This window comes from Elephas maximus, chromosome 10 (assembly GCF_024166365.1).
Source record: "Elephas maximus indicus isolate mEleMax1 chromosome 10, mEleMax1 primary haplotype, whole genome shotgun sequence".
Classification (NCBI taxonomy): Eukaryota; Metazoa; Chordata; class Mammalia; order Proboscidea; family Elephantidae; genus Elephas; species Elephas maximus.
In genome coordinates, this window is record NC_064828.1 from 29,479,086 (window position 1) to 29,499,199 (window position 20,114).

General features: G+C 37.3%; 1 protein-coding gene across 3 annotated transcripts in view; it reads left to right on the plus strand.

The window, feature by feature from the left end:
* Positions 1-20,114, plus strand: part of LOC126084514 (olfactory receptor 4M1) — a 56,656-nt gene that overhangs the window by 27,580 nt on the left and 8,962 nt on the right. For 2 of the 3 annotated variants that reach the window (XM_049899129.1, XM_049899127.1), the window contains exon 1: positions 16,755-16,792. The exons of the other annotated variant lie outside the window; for it this stretch is intronic. The gene's annotated coding sequence lies outside the window, so the exon portion shown is untranslated. Of the gene's footprint in view, positions 1-16,754; positions 16,793-20,114 lie in introns of those variants that run through there. 3 annotated transcript variants of the gene reach the window in all.

Consider the following 20,114-nt stretch of genomic DNA (forward strand, 5'->3'; position numbering starts at 1 on the left):
TTAAAGCAATTGAAATGAATTGATAACCTGAACTGCTGAACTAAGTCAAAGAGATGTATACCTATCATAAAATTGTAGTTAAAACTATTTTCAATTTGAAAAAGAAGGGGCCAAAATGGAATGAGCACATTTCTCTTTGTGGTATTCTTAGCCAAGATGGAGAATAGCTGATTATTTCCAATACTTCACAGATTTTTTTAAATCATTTTTATTCTGAGGAACTTCTTTAGATCTTGTCTTATGACTCATCTCTTTCAAGAAGTCTTCCCTGATTATTTTCATCCAATATTTTTATCTATATTCCTTAAGCACACTAGTATACAGATTATAAAGCAGTATCACAAATGTGTTTTTTTTCCAAATGTATCATCTCATTTCTGCAACTGATCAAAATTATAGACAGCCTACCTTCTTCTCTACTTGGAAATGGCACAGAGCTGGCTGTACAGTAGGTACTTGTGACAAAGCCTTCTGGTTATTACCTCAATATCTGTTGCCCTTTTTTTTTTCATTAGTAACAGAGACTTGAAAATATTTATGGAGGCTCAGCTAAAATGTTGCATCTTCTTTGCAGCTGAGAGTGGACAACATGATTTTAGCAGTAGCTGAAGAGTGGGACTTCTAAGAACTCTTTAAAACTGTGTCTTTACACTTCAGCTTTTCCATACATGACTGTCATTAACATTTTGTTGCATTTTCTTATAACTATTTTTCCTCTGCAAAAGAATCTTTCTATCATTTTTTGTATCTTTATTTTTTAAATAAACAATAAATACACTGAAATTTAGTTAAAATGGCAGGCTACTTTAGTTTTATTTTTCCCTATTAAGATATAAACAAAATGATACTAATGCTACTACTAGTAATAATAATAAAAGATTAAAAATAAAAAGGTTTTGACCCATGAGAACAAAGAAAACAGGATAGAAATTAGATTAAAAAAAAAAAAAAAACAAAAAACCCAGTGCCCTCGAGTCGATTTCGACTCATAGCGACCCTATAGGACAGAGTAGAACTGCTCCGTAGAGCTTCCAAGGAGCGCCTGGCGGATTTGAACTGCCGACACTTTGGTTAGCAGCCAAAGTTAGATACAGACAAGAAATTCCAACAAATGTCTGTAATTAGAAAACAAAGGAGTGGTAACCGATTTGGCAGGGTTGAGAAGGCTAAATCTGAAGTACCACAAATTCATCCCCCAGAATCCCTGAGAGTTTTAGGGTGCCAGAATACACGTAAAGGAGATGGTGAGCTCCAGTACTGACAACAGAGAGATTAAGAGAAAGGAGTTGTTCAATTTCCATCCTTTCTCTTCACATGTCACTTCCAGATGCTCACAGGGACATGTACCTCACAAACAGCATACTGGTATCTTCCCTTAAGAAGTTAAATGATGTTAGAGAAAAGCCTTTCACATTCTGCCTTTGGAGATCACAAATGAAATGGCTGTCTCCCTTCTGGAAGCCTAAACTGAAACCTATGTATTAGCTTTTGGTCAAAATTTTGGTGCCTCATACTTTAATATATGTAAGATATTCACAGAAAGCTCCCACAGAGGAAAAAATGTGAGCCTTTAGGAAGTCTGAAAAGAATCTGTGGAATCAGAGATAACACGGGAAAAATAAACTTCAAAAAACCTTTAATACCTTAAAAATAATAAGAGAAAATATTTGCAGTCCTGAATTGGGAATAGGATACTTTAAAAAGTAAAAAGAGAATAAACTATTTTTGGAAAATATAAAATACAAAAAAGTAATACATACAATTTTAAAAAATTAAAACATATTGAGAGATAGTCAAAGAAGTTTCCTTTAAAGTTGAGTAAAAAATTCAAAGAACTATTGTTTTCATCTCTTGGCTATTATGAATATGTTGCAATGAGTATTGGAATACAAGTAGCTGTCTGAGTCCCTGCTTTCAATTTTTTTGAGTGTGTACAGTTAAAAGTTTTATAGAGGCAAAAGTTAAAATGGCTTCCCTGAGCCAAGAGCCAAACAAAATAAGCCATAAGGCCATTTATGAGAAACTGAAACAGACAATTTTTCTTTATCAACGTGAATCAGCAAGAGTTAGGTTGCTACGAGTTGGAATCGACTCAAGGGCAATGGGTTTGGTTAGCAATATTTATCAGCATAAGTTAGCAAAACTCAAAACGAATCAAGATAAACCAGCTTTGTATTCAGTGACTAACTTCCCCCAAACAAAAGGCAAATTAGATGTGATTAACCAATCAAACAAAGCAAAGGGCAAGGGCAAGATACCATCTTGGCTTTATTTAAAAGTACCTTGTAACTGTTTGTAATCTTGAGCCCCCTTGACATTGTTTAGGGGTGCTTCCTGTTGACAAAAAGTTTTCTTTGCTCAATAAACCTTTTTAACTCTAATTGACTTGTTGATCATATTTTTCTTTCCGTAATACCTGGGAGTGGAATTGCTTGGTCATCTGAGAGTTTTATGTTTAACTTTTTGATGAACCATCAAACTGTTTTCAACAGTGGCTGCACCATTTTACAATCTTGCCAGCAATGAACAAGTGTTCTAATTTCTCCACATCCTCAACAATACTCATTATTTTCCATTTCTCTGATAATAACCATCCTAGTGGGGTAAAGTGGTACCTCATGTGATTCTGATATACACTTCCCTAATGACTAATGACATTGGTCATCATCTTTTTATGTGCTTAATGGACATTCATATATTTTCTTTGGTGAAATGTCTGCTCAAGTCCTTTGTCATTTTTTAATTTGGGTAGTTAGACTTTTGGTGTTTAGTCGTAGGAGTTCTTTATATATTCTGGATATTAAATCCTTCTCAGATATAAAATTCCCAAATATTTTCTCCCATTCTATAGTTTGTCTCTTTACTTTGTTGAATGTGGTATGTACATACAATGGAACATTATTCAGCCATCAAGAGAAACAAAGTTCTGATATAGGCAATGAATGTGGATGAAACATGAAAACATTATGTGAAACAAGTCAGAAACAAATAAATATTGTATGATTCTATTTATGGAAAATATCCAGGAGAGACAAATGCATAAAGAATAATTTTACCTGTTGTTAGCAGGAGTGGGTAGAAGGAGTAAATGGGGGAAGTATTTCTTTATTGGTACTGAGTTTCTATTAAGGATGACGGAGAAATTTGGAATCAGATAGTGGTAATGGTTACACAACATGGGGAACGTATTTAATCTCATTGAAATGTACATGTAAAAATGGTTGAAATGGCTGTTTTGTTATATATATTTCTTTACAATAAAAAAAGTTTAAGAGAAAAAATTCAAAGAAGTAAAAAATAGGATAAAAACAAGAAACAAAAGTTGAGTTAGGAGAAAAAGCATTCGACTCAGATACGCTCAAGAAGAAAAGAGAAAACACAGGAGAAAGAATTTAAAAGGAACAACAAAGATAAATCCCATAGAGCAAAAAGGCTTGTTTCCAGATTAAAAAAAAAAAAAAAAAATCACCAAGTGTCAGAGCAATGACACAAACAATCAAAAAACCAAGGCACATTACTGTGGAATTTCATTACCATAGAGATTGAGAGATTACAAAATTAGTAAGAGAGAGAAAATATGGGCCAAAATCAAAGAGCAAAAATCCAAATGGCATCAGACTGCTGCATAGCAAGACTGAGTTCTAGAATAGGGTGGAAAAGTGATTCAACTGAGGAAAATGATTTTCAGCCTAGAACCCTATACAGAACCAAACCATCAATCAGGTGTGAATCTTAAAAAACTGAGGTGCTGGCATACCTATATTGGGTGACTTCAGACCTAAGCTAAAACTCCATTCTGAATTAAACTAAGATCTTCACTTCTACTCAAGAAACAACTCAGTCTGTTTGTCAAAGTTTAACTGTTGTAAAACAAAAATGGCAGGAGTTGGAATTTCTAAACTAGACAAGGATTTGATTGCTGTAAAGTGTCTGTTAAGAATGTTTACTCAGCTCTGTCTAAAAGAATGCCTTCTTAAGTATGTATCCTGGAGGTTAGGAAGTAGAATTAGAATTCATAATATTAAGATGAAGGCTGTAACTGACTCATAACACTGGAACCAAGGTAAAACATCAAGCCTTAAAGTCCAATATCCTGATTCCCAAATTAAACTTAATTTTCACTTACTGTGATCATTCCCTTAATTTCTGCTAACTCTTTTGTAAATGTGTAACTGAGTTAAAACAGCCTATTACCTTAAAGATAAGAAGTAAAGAGCAATCGTGCAGCTGTACTAACAATCATAATCATAATGTTAATTCGTACTATTTATTTATCTAAATTTTATTGTGTTTTATGTGAAAGTTCAGAGTGCAAATAAGTGTTTCATTCAAAAATTTATAGACAAATTGTTTTGTGACCTTGGTTGCAATCTTTACAATGCGTCAGTGCTCTCCCCCTTTCCCTTTCCACCCTGAGTTCTCCATGTCCACTTGTCCAGTTTTCCTGTCTCTTCCTGCCTTCTTGTCTTTGCTTGTGGGAAAGCGTTGCCCATTTGGTCTTGTATACTTGATTGAACTAAGAAGCATGTTCCTCACATGTGTTATTGTTTGTTTTATAAGCTTGTCTAATCTTTGGCTGAAAGGTAGACTTTGGGAGTGGCTTCAATTCTGAGTTAGCAGAGTGCCTGGGGGCCATAGTCTTGGGGGTTCCTCCAGTCTCTGTGAGACCAGTAAGTTTGGTCTTTGTTTTGTGAATTTGATTTTTGTTCTACATTTTTCTCCTGCTCTGCCTGGGACCCTCTGTTGTGATCCCTGTCAGAGCTGTCAGTGGTGGCAGCCAGGCGTCATCTAGTTCTGGGCTCAGGCTTGTGGAAGATGTGGTTCATGTGGTTCATTAGTTCTTTGGGTTAATATTTTCCTCGTATCTTTGGTTTTCTTCATTATCCTTTGCTCTGGACATAATGGGATCAATAGATGTATCTTAGATGGCCCTTCAGGATCTTTAAAAACCCCAGATGCTATTCATCAAAGTAGGATGTAGAATATTTTCTTTATGATCTGTATTATGACAATTGACCTAATGTCCCACAGTAACATGGTTCCCAGCCCTCAGGCCCAGCAACTCAGTCCCTCAGGGTGTTCAGATGTATCTAGGAAGATTCTATGACTTTGCCTTGATCAAGCTGTGTTGCCTTCCCCTATATTGTGTGTTGTCTTTTCCTTCATCAAAGTTAACTTTTCTACTATTTAGTTAGTGACTTCCCTTCCTTATCCCTCCCCTCCCTAGTAACTATCAAAGAGATGAGCATAGAACTTCAGAGTCACAGCCCAAGCACTGCATAAAGGACCTCAAAGTTTCCACTTGTGCTTTGAAATAAAACCTTATTTCTTGTAGTAACTGAGTTGATATTGCTGAAAAGCAAACTCAGAGTCATATTATAAGAGTGGCCGAATTACAATACCAACTCAATTCTCTACCTTGAATGGCATCTAAAGCTAAAGTGAGGGCATTGATTGGAAAGAAATGGAATCCTGAAACTTGGGATGGAGACATATGGGCATATAATCAAGAAGCTGGTAGCACTGAGCCCCTAAATTCCATTGAATCACTCCTGGCAACAGAACCAGCCCTGTCATTCCTATCTGAAAAGATTACTCCATCTTCATCTGCTAAGTCACCATCGACAGTAAAACTATTAGCCCTTCCACCCCCATCTGATGAGATTAATCTAGCTGTGCCTGAAGAGCCTTTGAGTCATTCCCTTGAGAAGTGTCTGAGTCGTTGCTTGAGGCATTGCCTGAGGAGACACCTTACAAGATGTTGCTGCGTGATCTCAGTACACATCCTGCACCATCCATTTTTGCCTCTAGATCTGTAACGACTTAAGTCCCAGTGAGTCCCGAAAGTGAAATACACAGCATGACCCAGGAGGAAGAATACTACATGCCAAAAGAACTGTTTGAGTTTTCTAACACATACAAACAGAAATCTGGGGAATATATGTGGAAATGGCTATTAAAGGTGTGAGAAAATGATACAAGGAACATAAACTTGGATCAGTCTGAGTTTATTGATATGGGCTAACTAAGCATGGATTCTCATTCAGTGCTTCAGCTCAAGAGGTTAGGAAACAATTTAATAGTTTATTTGGTTGGTTCGCTGAAGTATGGATTAAGCGGTGTCCCACGCTAAACAAGTTGAAGTGCCAGACGTGTCTTGCTATACTGTAGAAGGAGGAATTCAAAGGCTTAGGGAAACTGGCATGTTAGAATGGATTTACCAGGTTAGACCCACAGACCCACACATAGAGTGACTGGAGAACACACCTTTTACCACAATGGTGAAAGAACAAATTTGTGAAGAACAAATCACAACATTCTTAAAGACTGCTGTGATTGCTATTTTATGTAAGTCAGATTCAACAGCGAGAACTTCCCTAACTGAATTAAGGCACCTAACTACAATGGGGCCCTGGTGGTGCAGTGGTTAAGAGTTTCACTGCAACTAAAACTTGGCAGTTCAAATCCATGAGCTGCTCCTTGGAAACCCTAAGAAGCAGTTCTGTTCTGTCCTATAGGGTCGCTATGAGTCAGAATTGACTCAATGATAATGGGTTAACTACAATTGGGCTGATTGGACCCTGTGTTGGTAGGGGCCAAGTGATGGCACTCAGTCACCAAAGACAAAGTGGGCATGGTTATCATAATGGACAGCGGAGTCAAAGCAGTAATCAGAATGGTCTGACTTATATGGACTTATGGCATTGGCTACTTAGTCATGGTGTAACTAGGAATGAAATAAATGGGAAATATAGTAAATATTTACTTAATCTGTACAAGTGGAAGAATTCTAGGTCAAGTGAATGGTAGTCTAACTTGACTTGCCAAAATAGAGATTCATGGCCTCTCAATAAATTCCCAGATTTGAGCCAGTTTACAGATCCACAACCCCTTGAATGACGAGCGGTCAGGTCCCCTTGAGTACAGACCCCATTACACTGCCAAAAATTTATACTGTTAACCTTTCTCCCAGCCTTCCCCAAACGGATCTATGGCCTTTTGTGAGAGTGCCTGTTGGGGAACTGTTGGGGAAAATGAAATAATCAGACTTCTGGGGAATTACTGGATACTAGCTCTGAACTGACACCAACTCTAGGAGACCCAAAACCTCATTGTGACCCAGCAATCAGATTGGCGCATATAGAAGCTAGGTTATTAACAGAGCCTTAGCTCATATTTGGCTCACAGTGGGTCCCTGAACCCATACTGTAGTGATTTCCTTGGTTCCAGAATGCATAATTGGAATAGATTTACTCAGCAACTGGCAGAGCCCGCACGTTGAATCTCCAAAAGTGGAATAAGGTCTGTTAGGGTTGGAAAAGCCAGGTGGAAGCCATTAGAACTGCCCCAACCTAGGATAATGGTAAACCGAAAGCAATACTGCATTCTTGGAGGAATTGCAGAGATTACTGCCCCCATCAAGGACTTGAAGGATGCAAGGGTGGTGATTTCCACCACATCCCCATTCAAATTGCCTATTTGTCCTGTGGAAAAAAACAGATGGATCTTGGAGAATGACAGTGGGTTATCAGAAACTTAATGAGCTGGTGACTCCAATTGCTGCTGCTGTTCCAGCTGTGATTTCATTGCTTGAACAAATTATATTACATTTCCTAGTACCTGGTATGCTGATATTGATCTGGTTAATGCCTTTTTCTCCATACCTGTTTTGAAGGACCACCAGAAGGAGTTTGCCTTCAGCTAGCAAGGCCAGCAATAGAACTTTACTGTCCTACCTCATGGATATATCAATTTTCAAGTCCTAATTTTTATGTCATAATTCATCTCATCATTATAGGGTCTCTATGAGTTGGAATCAACTCGACGGCACTGTTTTTTTTTTTTTTTAATGTCATAATTTACCCCATGGGGAACTTGATCACTTTTCTCTTCCACAAGATGTCACACTGGTCTGTTACATTGACGACATTATGCTGATTGGACCTAGTAAGGAAGACATGTCAATGACTATGGACTTATTGGTAAAACATTTGCATGGTAGAGGGCGAGAAATTAATTCAACAGAAATTCAGGCACATTCCACCTTGGTGAAATTTTTAGGGGTCCAGTGATGTGGGACATGTTGAGATATTCCTTCTAAAGTGAAGGATAAGTTATTCCATCTGGTCCCTTCCACAACTAAAAAGGAAGCACAATGCCTGGTGGGCCTCTTTGGATTTTAGAGGCAGATATCACTCATTTTTGTGTGCTACTCTGACCTATTTATCAAATGACTCAAGAAGTCACTCGATTTGAGTGGGACCTAGATCAAGAGAAGGATCTGCAACAGGTTCAGGCTGCTGTGCAAGCCAATCTGCTAGGTACATGAGCCTGGAAAAGCTTTCAGCCTGATCTACGGACTTGGAACTTTCTGGTCTCTACAACCATGGAGAAAATTTCTTGAAATCTCTCTCCCTCTCACTGGATTTACTTCTCTAGGGAACAAAGCCTAAGACAGAATTAAACTGATTTTCATATGTCGATCTTGTATCCAGCTACTCTGCTGAATCTTTCTACTAGTTCCAGTAGTTATCTTGTGGAATCTTTGGATTTCTGTATATGTAGGGTCATATCATTTGTGAATAGGGATAATTTTATTTCTCCCTTTCCTATTTGTTGTCAGGTGGTGTCGAGTTAGTTCCAACTCATAGCATAGTAGACCATAAGGCTGCCCAATTCACAATGGCCAGTATAGGTCCATTTTAGCTGACTAATGCCTAGACTATCTATGTTTATGCATTCCATTTAATTTGATGATTTCCAGTTTTCCTAGATTCGTACTTCATACATTCCACGTTCCATTTGTTAATGGATGTTTGCAGTTGTTTCTTCTCATTTTGAGTTATACTACCTCAGCAAATGAAGGTCCAAAAACCTTGATTCCTTCCACATCAATAAGGTTGACTCTACTTTGAGGAGGCAAATCTTCCCCAGTAGAATTTTCAGTGTCTTCCAACGTGAGAGGCTGATCTTCTGGCACAATGTTCCCTGTTATTCATAAGGCTGTCACTGGCTAATTTTTTCAGAAGTGGACTGACCGGTCCTCCCTAGTCTGGCTTAGTCTGGAAGCTCAGCTGATACCTGTCCACCAGGGGTGACTCTGTTGATGTTTGAGATATGAGTGGTATAGTTTCCAGCATCACTGTAACACTCAAGCCACTATAGTATGACAAACTGACCGATGCATGGGGTTTCCAATGTGGGATGCCCTTTATTTCTTTGTCTTGCCTTTTTGCTCTAACTTGGACTTCCAGCATAATGTTAAATAGGAGTAGTGATAAACGGCATCCTTGTCTTTTTCCTGTGCTCAGGGGGAATGCTTTCAGCCTCTCTCTGTTGAGAACGATATTGACTTTTGATTTTGTATGGATGCCATTTATTATGTTGAGGAATTTCTCTTCTATTCCTACTTCATTGAGGGTTTTATCAGGAACGGATGTTGGACTTTATCAAATGCCACTACTGCATTGGTTGTGATGATTATGAGATTCTTTTTATTTTTTTCCTATTTTTGTGGTGGATTACATGGACTGATTTTCCAATGTTAAACCATCCTTGCTTATCTGGTATGAATTCCACTTGGTCATGGTGTATTATTTTTTTTTTTTTGATATGATGTTGAATTCTGTTGGCTAGAATTTTTACATCTATTTTCATGAGAGATATGGGCCTGTAATTTTAATTTCTATTTATTTTTCATTTTTATTGTGCTTTAAGTAGAAGTTTTCAGAGCAAATTAATTTCTCATTAAGAAATAAGTAAGAATTACATAAATTGTTTTGTGACATTGGTTGCCAACCCCATAATGTGTCAACACTGTCCCCTTCTGTGCTCCCTCCTTCCATTTGTCCAGTTTTCCTGTCCCTTCCTGCTTTTTGCATGGCTTACCCAGTCTCTTATACATGACTGAACTTTAAAGTGTTAAAAATCAAAGATGTCACTTTAAGAATTAATGTGTGCCTGTCTCAGTCCATGGTGTTTTCAATCTCCTTATATGCATGCAACAGCTGGACAGTGAATAAGGACGGATGAAGAAGAACTGATGCCTTTGAATTATGGTGTTGGCGAAGAATATTGAATATACCATGGGCTAACAGAACGAACAAATCTGTCTTGGAAGATGTACAGCAAGAACACTCCTTAGGAGGATGGATGGTGAGACTTTGTCTCGTGTTCTTTAGACATGTTATCAGGAGAGACCATTCCCTGGAGAAGGACATCATGCTTGGTAAAAGAGAAGGTCAGTGAAAAAGAGGAAAACCCCTGATGCGGTGGATTGACACAGTGGCTGCACCAATGGGCTCAAGCATAACAATGATTGTGAGCATGGCACAGGACTGGGCAGTATTTTGTTCTGTTGTACATGGGGTTGCTATGTGTGAGAATCTACTTGACAGCACCTAACACACTCACACACATAATTGAACTGTGATGCATATTCCTCACATATGATATTGTTTTCCGTATAGAATTGTCTAACATTTGGTTGAAGGGTGAAACTTGGGAGTGGCTTCAGTATTGAGTAAAAAGTGTGCCTGGGGACAGTCCTTTTGGGGGTTCTCCAGTCTCTGTTAGACCAACAAGTCTGGACATTTTTTTGTGTGTGTGTGTGAATTTGAATTTTGTTCTACATTTTTCTCCCACTCTCTCCATGACCTGTATTGTGATCCCTGTATTGTCAGAGCAGTCAGTGGCGGTAATCAGGCACCATCTAGTTGTTCTGGCCTCAGTCTGGCGGAGGTTGTGGTAGTTGTGGTCCATTAGTTCTTTGGACTGATCTTTCCCTTGTGTCTTTGGTTTTCTTCATCCTCCTCTGCTCCAGCCAGTATGTGAAACCGGTGGCTGTATCTTAGATGGTCACTTGCAGGCTTTTAAGAACCCAGATGATTTACTACAGTTGGATGTAGAACATTTTCTTTATAACATATGTTATGTCAGTTGACCTAAATGTCCGCTGAGACCATGGTTCCCAGCCCTTAGCCCAGTAACTTGTTCCCTCAGGGAGTTTGGATGTGTTTGTAAAGATTCTAGGAAGGTGCCTTGGTCAAGGTTGTGCTGACTTCCCAGTATTGCATACTTTCTTACCCTTCACCAAAGTTACCACTCATCTACTATCTTGTTAAAGTTTTTGGTGTCTTTGCCTGGCTTTGGTATCAGAGTTATGCTGGCTTCAGAGAATGAATTTGAGAGTATTCCTTCCTTTTCTATGCTCTGAAATTGTTTGAGTATACTGGTTTAAGCTCTTCTCTGAATGTTTGGTAGAATTTTCCAGTGAAGTATCTGGCCAGGGCTCTTTTTTGTTGTTGTTGTTGGAAGTTTTATTTGTCACCTCTTCAATCTATTCTCTTTTTATGGGCCTGTGATCTTTAAGGTTGTGTGTCAACCTAAGTGGACCATGATTCTCAATGGTTTGGCAGTTATAATGTAGTTTGGCAATTGTATAATGATGTAATCACCTCCATGAAGAGATCTGATATAATATGACCACCTCTATAATGGGATCTGCTGTGAGTAGCCAGTTTGTTGAAAGGGAGTTTCCTTGAGGGTGTGGCCTGCATCCAATATAGGTTGACTTTCTGGCAAGGCTTGTGGGCTTTTTCTCACTTTGGATCCTCACATGATGTGCTGGCTCCTGTTCATCTGACCTCTAGTTCTTGGGACTTCAGCTAGAAGCTTATCTGCCAATCTTGGGATTCCTCAGCCTCCGCAGCCTGTGAGCCAGTGCTCTGCCAGCTTGTCTGCTGATCTTAAGATTTGTTGGCCTCCTCAACCTGTGAGCCAGAGGCCTGTTTTCAGACCTGCCATTCTTGGGTTTGCCAGCCTCTGCAGCTAAGTGAGTCAAAAGAACCCTCCAGCCTGACCCATGGACATGGGACTTTCCAACCTGTACAACTCTGTGAGCCATTTCCTTGATATAAATCTCTCCCTCTCTATATATACATATAGATGCTTCACTGGTTTTGCTTCTCTAGAAAGCCTGGCCTAAGACAGGGTCTGTTCAGATTTTCTATCTCAGCTCGTGTTAATGTGGGTAGCTAGTGTGCTTCTAGGACTTTTTTTTCATTTCTTTTAGGTTCTCAAATTTGTTGGAGTATTATTTTTCATAGTATTCTGTTATGATCCTTTTTATTTCAGCTAAGTCTGTTGTAATGTCCTCCATCTTATTTCTTACTTGGGTTATTTGCTTTCTCTTCTGTTTTTCTTTTGTCAGTTTGGCCAAGGGTTTGCTGATTTTGTTGATAATTTCAGAGAACCAACTGTGGTCTTGTTAACTCTATTGTTTTCTGTTCCCTATTTCATTTCTTTTGGCTCCAATCTTTATTATTTCCTTTATTCTGTTGTCTGTGGACTTTTTATGCCATTCTCTTTCTATTTGCTCAAGTTGTGGGAATAATGTTATGCTTCTGGCCTGTTTTTTTTTTTTTTTTTTTTTTTTTTATCTGTGTGTTTATTGCTGTAAATTGACCTCTGAGCACTACATTTGCTGTATTCCAAAGCTTTCGGTATGATGTTTTAATTCTCTTTTAATTCTAGGAATTTGTTTATTCCTTCTTTGATTTCCTCTTTTACGCATTTGTTTTTAAACGAGTTGCTATTCAGTTTCCACGTATTTGATTTTTCTTTTTCCTTGTTCTTTCTGTTATTGATTTCTACTTTTATGCTATTGTCATCAGCAATGTTTTGTATTACTTTGGTGTTTTGGATTTTATTGGGGATTGTTTTGTAGCCTAAAACATGGCCTATTCAGGAGAATATGCCATGCACGCTGTAAAAGAACATATACTTTGCTGCCGTTGGGTGGAATGTTGTATATGTGCCTATGAGGTCAATTTGGTTGATTTTACCCTTTAGATCTTGTATCTTTTTGAGTTTCTTCTAGATACTCTGTTTTTTGCCAAGAGTGATTTGTGAAAGTCTCCTATTATTATTGTGGAACTGTCTATTTCTCTTTTCAGAGCTGTTAGAGTTCGTTTTATGTATTTTGTAGCCCTGTTGTTAGGTGCATAGGTATTTATTAAAGTTATGTCTTCTTGGTGGATTGTCCATTTAATCCTTTTATAATATCACTTCTTGTCTTTTTATTGTTGATTTTACCTCAAAGTCTATTCCATCTGAAATTAGTATTGCCACTCTTCTCTTTTTTGTTTGCTTGATATATTTTTTCCATCCTTTGATTTTGAATGTATTTTTGTCTTTGTGTCTAAGTTGTGTCTCTTGTAGACAGCATATTGATGGGTTATGCTTTTTTCCTTCTTTTTTTTTTTAATCCATTCTCCCACTCTTTCTCTTTACAGGTACATTTAAGCCACTTACATTCACTGTGATTATCAATAGGTATGAGTTCATTGCTGTCATATTGTTGTGTTTTTTTGTGTGTGTGTGGTGCTGATGTTGTCTCTGTTCCTCTTACTTTCTTGTGCTGAGTTCTTTTTGTTTGTGGGTTTTCTTTTCTTTCAATATTATATATTTTGTGTTTACTGAGACTTTATGTTTTTCTTTTTTATGCTAATGAGTATGCTTGTTAGCATTCTTTGTGGTTACCTTGAAATTTACCCTTATCTCTATAGGTTGGAACCATCCTTTTATTACTTAGTGTGATCATTAAAGTTGTGTGTCAACTTGGCTGGGCCATAATTCTCAGTGATTTGGAAATTATGATGTAGTTTGGCATTCATATAATGATGTGATCACTTCCATGATGAGATTTGATATAATGTGATCACCTCCATGATGGGATCTGCTGTGAGTAGCCAATCAGTTGAAAGGGAGTTTCCTTGGGGGTTTGGCCTATATCCAACATAAATGGACTGTCTGTCAAAGCTTGTGGGTTTTTGCTTACTCTGGATCCTGCAGTTGACTCCTGTTCCTCTGACCTCTGGTTCTTGGGGCTTATCTTCAGTCTTACCTGACAATCTCGGGAATCAGTCTTTGCAACCTGTGAGCAAAAGCCCTGCTGTCTGACCTGCCACTCTTGGGTTTGCCAGCCCTTCTGGCTACGTGAATCAGGAGAAGCCTCCAGCCTGACCTATATATTTGGATGTTCTAACCTCTACAACCACATAAACCATTTCTGAGTGGCAGGAGGGCAGGGGCAGTACAGGCCTGATGCAGTGGTAGGCCTGAGCCAAGGATACTCTAGCTGTGGTGGCACAGTGAGAGTCAGTGAAAATGGTTGATGGCATACAGGGCTAGGTGGGGGGAAGTAAAAAATGAAGGGAGAGAAAAAGAATTTAAAAAAAGTTAAGTGAGCTGGTGGACTTGATGGCCTGGTGGCAAAAGGGGGAGCTGGAGTATGGGGCAAGGTGAGAGGGAGAAAGAAAAGGAAGAAAGGGTAAGAAGTGGCAAAAAGTAATTATTAACTCCATATAAAAGCTGTTGGTATTTTCATTGGGTTTGCATTAAATTTTTTTATTTTTATTAACTTTTATTGAGCTTCAAGTGAACGTTTACAAATCAAGTCAGTCTGTCACATATAAGTTTATATACATCTTACTCCGTACTCCCACTTGCTCTCCCCCTAATGAGTCAGCCCTTTCAGTCTCTCCTTTCGTGACAATTTTGCTAGCTTCCAACTCTCTCTATCCTCCCATCCCCCCTCCAGACAGGAGATGCCAACACAGTCTCAAGTGTCCACCTGATATAATTAGCTCGCTCTTCATCAGCATCTCTCTCCTACCCACTGTCCAGTCCCTTTCATGTCTGATGAGTTGTCTTCAGGAATGGTTCCTGTCCCGGACCAACAGAAGGTTTGGGGACCATGACTGCTGGGATTCCTCTAGTCTCAGTCAGACCATTAAGTATGGTCTTTTTATGAGAATTTGGGGTCTGCATCCCACTGATCTCCTGCTCCCTCAGGGGTTCTGTGTTGTGCTCCCTGTCAGGGCAGTCATCGATTGTGGCCGGGCACCAACTAGTTCTTCTGGTCTCAGGATGATGTAAGTCTCTGGTTCATGTGGCCCTTTCTGTCTCTTGGGCTCTTAGTTGTCATGTGACCTTGGTGTTCTTCATTCTCCTTTGCTCCAGGTGGGTTGAGACCAGTTGATGCATCTTAGATGGCCGCTTGTTAGGGGTTTGCATTAAATTTTAATTAACTCATCAATAGCTGACATCTTGAACACTAAGAATACGGGGTGTTTTTCCATCTTTTTTAAGTCTACTTATTTGTCTTTCAGAAGTGCTTCGCACTTTTCGTTCTATTTTGAACAGTTCTTATTAAGTTTATTCTTAAGTAGTTTACATATTTTTTCTGCGGTAAATAGATTTTTTCACTTTGTGTTCTAATTACTCTATTTGTACATTAATCATATTGATTTTTGCATGTTAACATTATATCTTGTCACCGTGTTAAATTATTTGACTGTTTGAATTAGTAACATCGTTGATTCTCTAGGGATTTCCAGATATACTAACGTCATCACAGAGTCCTGGTGCAGTTGTTAAGTACTTGGCTGCTAACTGAAAGGTCAGTAGTTCAAAACCACCAGCTGCTCTGCAGGAGAAAGATGTGGCAGTTTGCTTCTGTAAATATTATAGCCTTGGAAACCTTATGGGACAGTTCTACTCTGTTCTATAGTGTCGCTATGAGTTGGAATTGATTCGTTGGCAACGAGTTTGGTATCTTCCCATCTGCAATAGAGGTAATTTTATTTTTTTCAAATATTACACCTGTAATTGTTTTTCTTAAGTAATCTTATTGGTTAACACCTTGAAAACAATGTTTATAGCAGTAGAGACAGTGGTTATATGTGCCTTGTTTTGACTTCAGTGGGAATGCCTCTTAGTTTTTCCAACAAGTAAGATGCTAGCTTTTGTATGTATATATGTGCATTTTATTGTTAATGAGGAACTCATTTATTACTATTTTCTTAAGAGTTTTTAATAGAAATTCATGATAGATTTTAATCTAAAATTTTAGTATGGAGAAATTATATAATTTTTCTTATAGAATTTTTCTCTAGAGCTATTAATATATTATTAATATTGACTCATCCTTGCATTCCTTGTATAAATCTCATTTCCTCATAGTGATTATTTTTCTTAATATGATGATGGGATTAGTTATTTTATTTAGAATTCATGCATAATTGACCATATATAATAATTGCCTATAATTTTATTTTTTGTGTAGTCTTATCAAGTATAGGTATCAATGTTGTGCTTGCTTCATACAATAATTTTCAAATTTTCCTTTATTTTACATACTCTGAAACAATTTATATAGTTTTGGGACTATTTGTACTCTAAGGATTTAGTAGAATTCCCCTGGGAAACTGTTTTGTTCTGGTGCTTTTTTTGTGGGAAGATCCTTGATAATGAAAGTACAAAATTTAAGTGTAAATTCTTACAGAAAGCTGTTATGCATCCTGAGAAAAGAAAGGGTAGTGGTATAACAAACATTTAGTGTTTTAGATCTTGGGTGATACTACCTAAGTATTACAGAGCTTTTACGTCTCTACTTGTATGTTCTGGAGTCAAAACCAAAAAACCAAACCAGTTGCTGTCGAGTCGATTCCAAATCTTAGTGACCCTATAGAACAGAGTAGAACTGCCCCATAGGATTTATAAGGCTGTAATCTTTATGGGAATTCCAGGTGGCATAGTGATTAAGAGCTTTGCTGCTACCCAAAATGTTGGCTGTTGGAATCCACCAGCCACTCCTTGGAAACCCTGTGGGACAGCTCTGCCCTGTTCTATAGGGTTGCTATGAGTCAGAATGGACTCAACAGTGAGTTTGATTTTTGGTAACCTTTACTGAAGCAGACTGGCACACCTTTCTCCCACAGAGTGCCTGGTGAGTTCAAACAAACCATCTTTTCCTTAGCAGCCTAGCATTTAACCACTGTACTACTGGGGCTCCTTCTGGAGTTGGGGGTGGGGGGGGGGACTGTATTTGCTTGAGCTTTGTGTTGTCTCTTGTTTCTAATTAGACAAATATAACTTTTTATTTTTGTTTTTTGTTTTGGGGAACATGCTTAATAAGTTCTTCTTCATTCCAAGATAATTTAAATGCTCACTCTGTATTTTTGTAGTTCTTTATTGTTTTTAAAAATTCTCTGTTCTGCAATTTATGTAGGTGTAAGATATAAAATCTAAATTTCCCTTTAAAAACTCATTAACCAGTTATTTCAACACAATTTATTAAATGATTTGTCATCTCCAAAATGATTTCAGAGGCCAAATATCTAATGAGTCACTTATTGAATTCTATTATATCTCAGATACATTGTTGTACTTGCTGCTTTGATATACCTTTGAATTTTGGAGACATAACCACATGATAGCTTTATATCCTGTTGTTTTTGCCCTTACAAAATGGTCTGTATTTTTCTTGTATTTTTATTCTTCAGGCTGAAATTTAGGATCATTTTTGTCAAGCTCTCCAAAATCCTGTTGAGTATTCGTGTTATTTAAGTTTATATATCAAGAAAACAAAACAAACAAACAAATGAAAAAACAGTTTCCATTGAGTCAATTCCAGCTGTTTAAGAAAAAATAACATTTTCCAGTATCATTTCTGGCTATTCAGTACTATCAGGAGACCTGGTGGTGCAATGGTTAAAGTACTAGGCTACTAACCAAAAGGTAGGCAGTTTGAAACTACCAGCCACTCCGTGGAACAAAGATGTGACAGTCTCCTCCACTAAAGATTACAGCCTTGGAAACCCTATGGGGAGAGTTCTACTTTTGTAATACACAGTTGCTATGTCAGTACTATGCTATGTCTTTCTATTTACTCAAATTATTTATGTCTTTGAGTAAAGAGCTTTCATTTATTTATAAATATCCTCTTTGCTTTTTAAAATTAGTTGTATTTTTTAGTTTTGGCTGTTAATGCTGGTCAATACAATCAGGCAAAAACGTAGATGTATGCTATTATGTTTGTCAATCAAACTTTGTATAAATATTTAGCCAAAGCAATAAGAGAATTTTTTTTTTTTAATAAGAGAAGAAAAAAAAGTTGCTGAATTTTGTGAAAGTGAAAACTAAGTTACTGTTATTTGCATATGATGTGATCCCTAACACTTTCTTAACTCTTTCAGTTTTTTCATACGGAACATTTCTAAGTGTATTCTCTCTTACTGAATGTTTCATGAGTTCTTTCTTCTTCATTGTTCTTAAAGGTTTTCCTATCAACCTCATGTTGAATATTTTATTTTAACTAAATCTCAGACAAAAAAGTACTCAGACTCTCTATCCTGTTTTGATGCTTCTGTAATAGTTAAAAATATACCTGAAGAACAAGTTGTAGCAACTAGTATAGTTTTCAGGAACTGACATGGTTTGACCTTGTACACCTCTACTTTGCTATTGTTCTGACTTTATCCTAATTTAACTGCCTAAATATACCATCCAAGCAAATACAACACAAGAAAAATGAATTCCCCCAGACTGCCTTGTTAATCACAAGTCTTCCTGCCTTAAATTGCATTTATTGTACTTTGCTTGTGAAACTATATCTCTTAAAATATATGGCCTATTTCTAACTTTCTCTTAATTTAGGCCAAAACATTTCCTGAAATTTTAGTTTCTATGATTGTTTCTCTCTCAGAGCACATTTGGAAGGCAAAGAGTGGGACGCTTGTTCAAGCTCCCTGAGCCAGGGAAAGAGCTATGAATTTCTCCATTGATCTCTTTTTCATGAGGTATTCTAGGGGATGCCATGGACTAAAATCTAGGGACGTTTTTAAAATAATTAATTCAGCATTATTTGATTAGTATTCAGTGCCTATTCTCCCAAGAATTTGGAATACATTATATATGAGTACTATTGACACTTTATTTCTGCATGTTCATGTGCACTTAGTAAGAATTTGGAAGAAGCTGAATTGATTTTCAACCACTTAGAATGGAACATGAGCTCAAATTTTTTGAAGATGTTTATGTTAAACCAAGCTCTCTACAAACACGCATTTGTTCTGATATTTCCTCTGGGGTCAATCCAAAGAATTTATGTCTTAAGCTCTCTCTGAGTCTTTTCATCCCCAAGTTAAACACAGGTCTTCAGAAGTTTATGGAAGGATACCTCATGGACTTCATGGATCACTGAAGAGGAAGTTTGCTTTTTTTTTTTTTTTGTATTAAAAAGCAATTCTGTTTTCTTCACTTTACAAAATTCAAGTATGCCTTTGAGAGTACAATATGTGGATAATTTTAGGAGGACAAATTTCTGAAAGATGTGTGATGGAGATCAGGCTGATAGAAAAAATGAAATAAAATCAAACACTATTGGCCGTAAAACATTTAATTTGTCAAATAAGGCTGGCACTTTAAAAGAATCATTACAGGAGCATGAGACTATGAGGAGGAATGTTGCCTATATATTAAAACACAGTTTAGTTCATTACATATTCACTTAATATTTACTTTGCATCATTGCCTTTGGGCAATATTGTGATTAGTGGAAGAAAATTTTTGCCCTCTTGGACCTTACCATCTAGTGAAGGAGCCAAAATGTTCATATATAAAAGGTTAATTGCCTGTGCAAGACAGTATATGTTACATTCTAGGGGAAAGGTATAGACAAGTGTTTGGGACTTGAAAGATGGAAGAGTCAATAATAGGTTGGTTTAGGGAAAATAGGACTATTTCTCTGTAGTTCATCATTTTATTCCTGGTGAGTTGTGTGGGGTCTGATGTGAAGTAGATATTGATTAAACACATGTAGAAGACAATGAATACAATTTAAAAACATAGTTTAGAATTAAAGAGTAAGGACTTAAGGCCCTCTTTGCATCCATAGGTAATTTGATCAAGTAATTTATCCCATATTAACATAGGATTTGGACACATGTCTATTTTCGTAAGGGTTCAACATCTCTAGAAGATACAGTCCTTTGAAACAGTAGAATAGGAAGCATTCATTATACTTTAAAAAAAAAAAAAGAGGGGATAATATCACAGAACATAACGTTTTCCACTCAAAAAACTTCTAAGTGTAATTAGTTATTTCCCACACTTGTTCGGAGCAACTTAAAAGTTGCATTTCTGTGCTTCTTGAGTGAGCAGATGTAAACTTTTTAAATTACTCCCTCATGACTTTGGTTCCTACCTGGTTGCCCCAGGCCTCCAGAGAATTGATTTTCTTAGTTACAACCCACAGTGCTAGTTAGCTC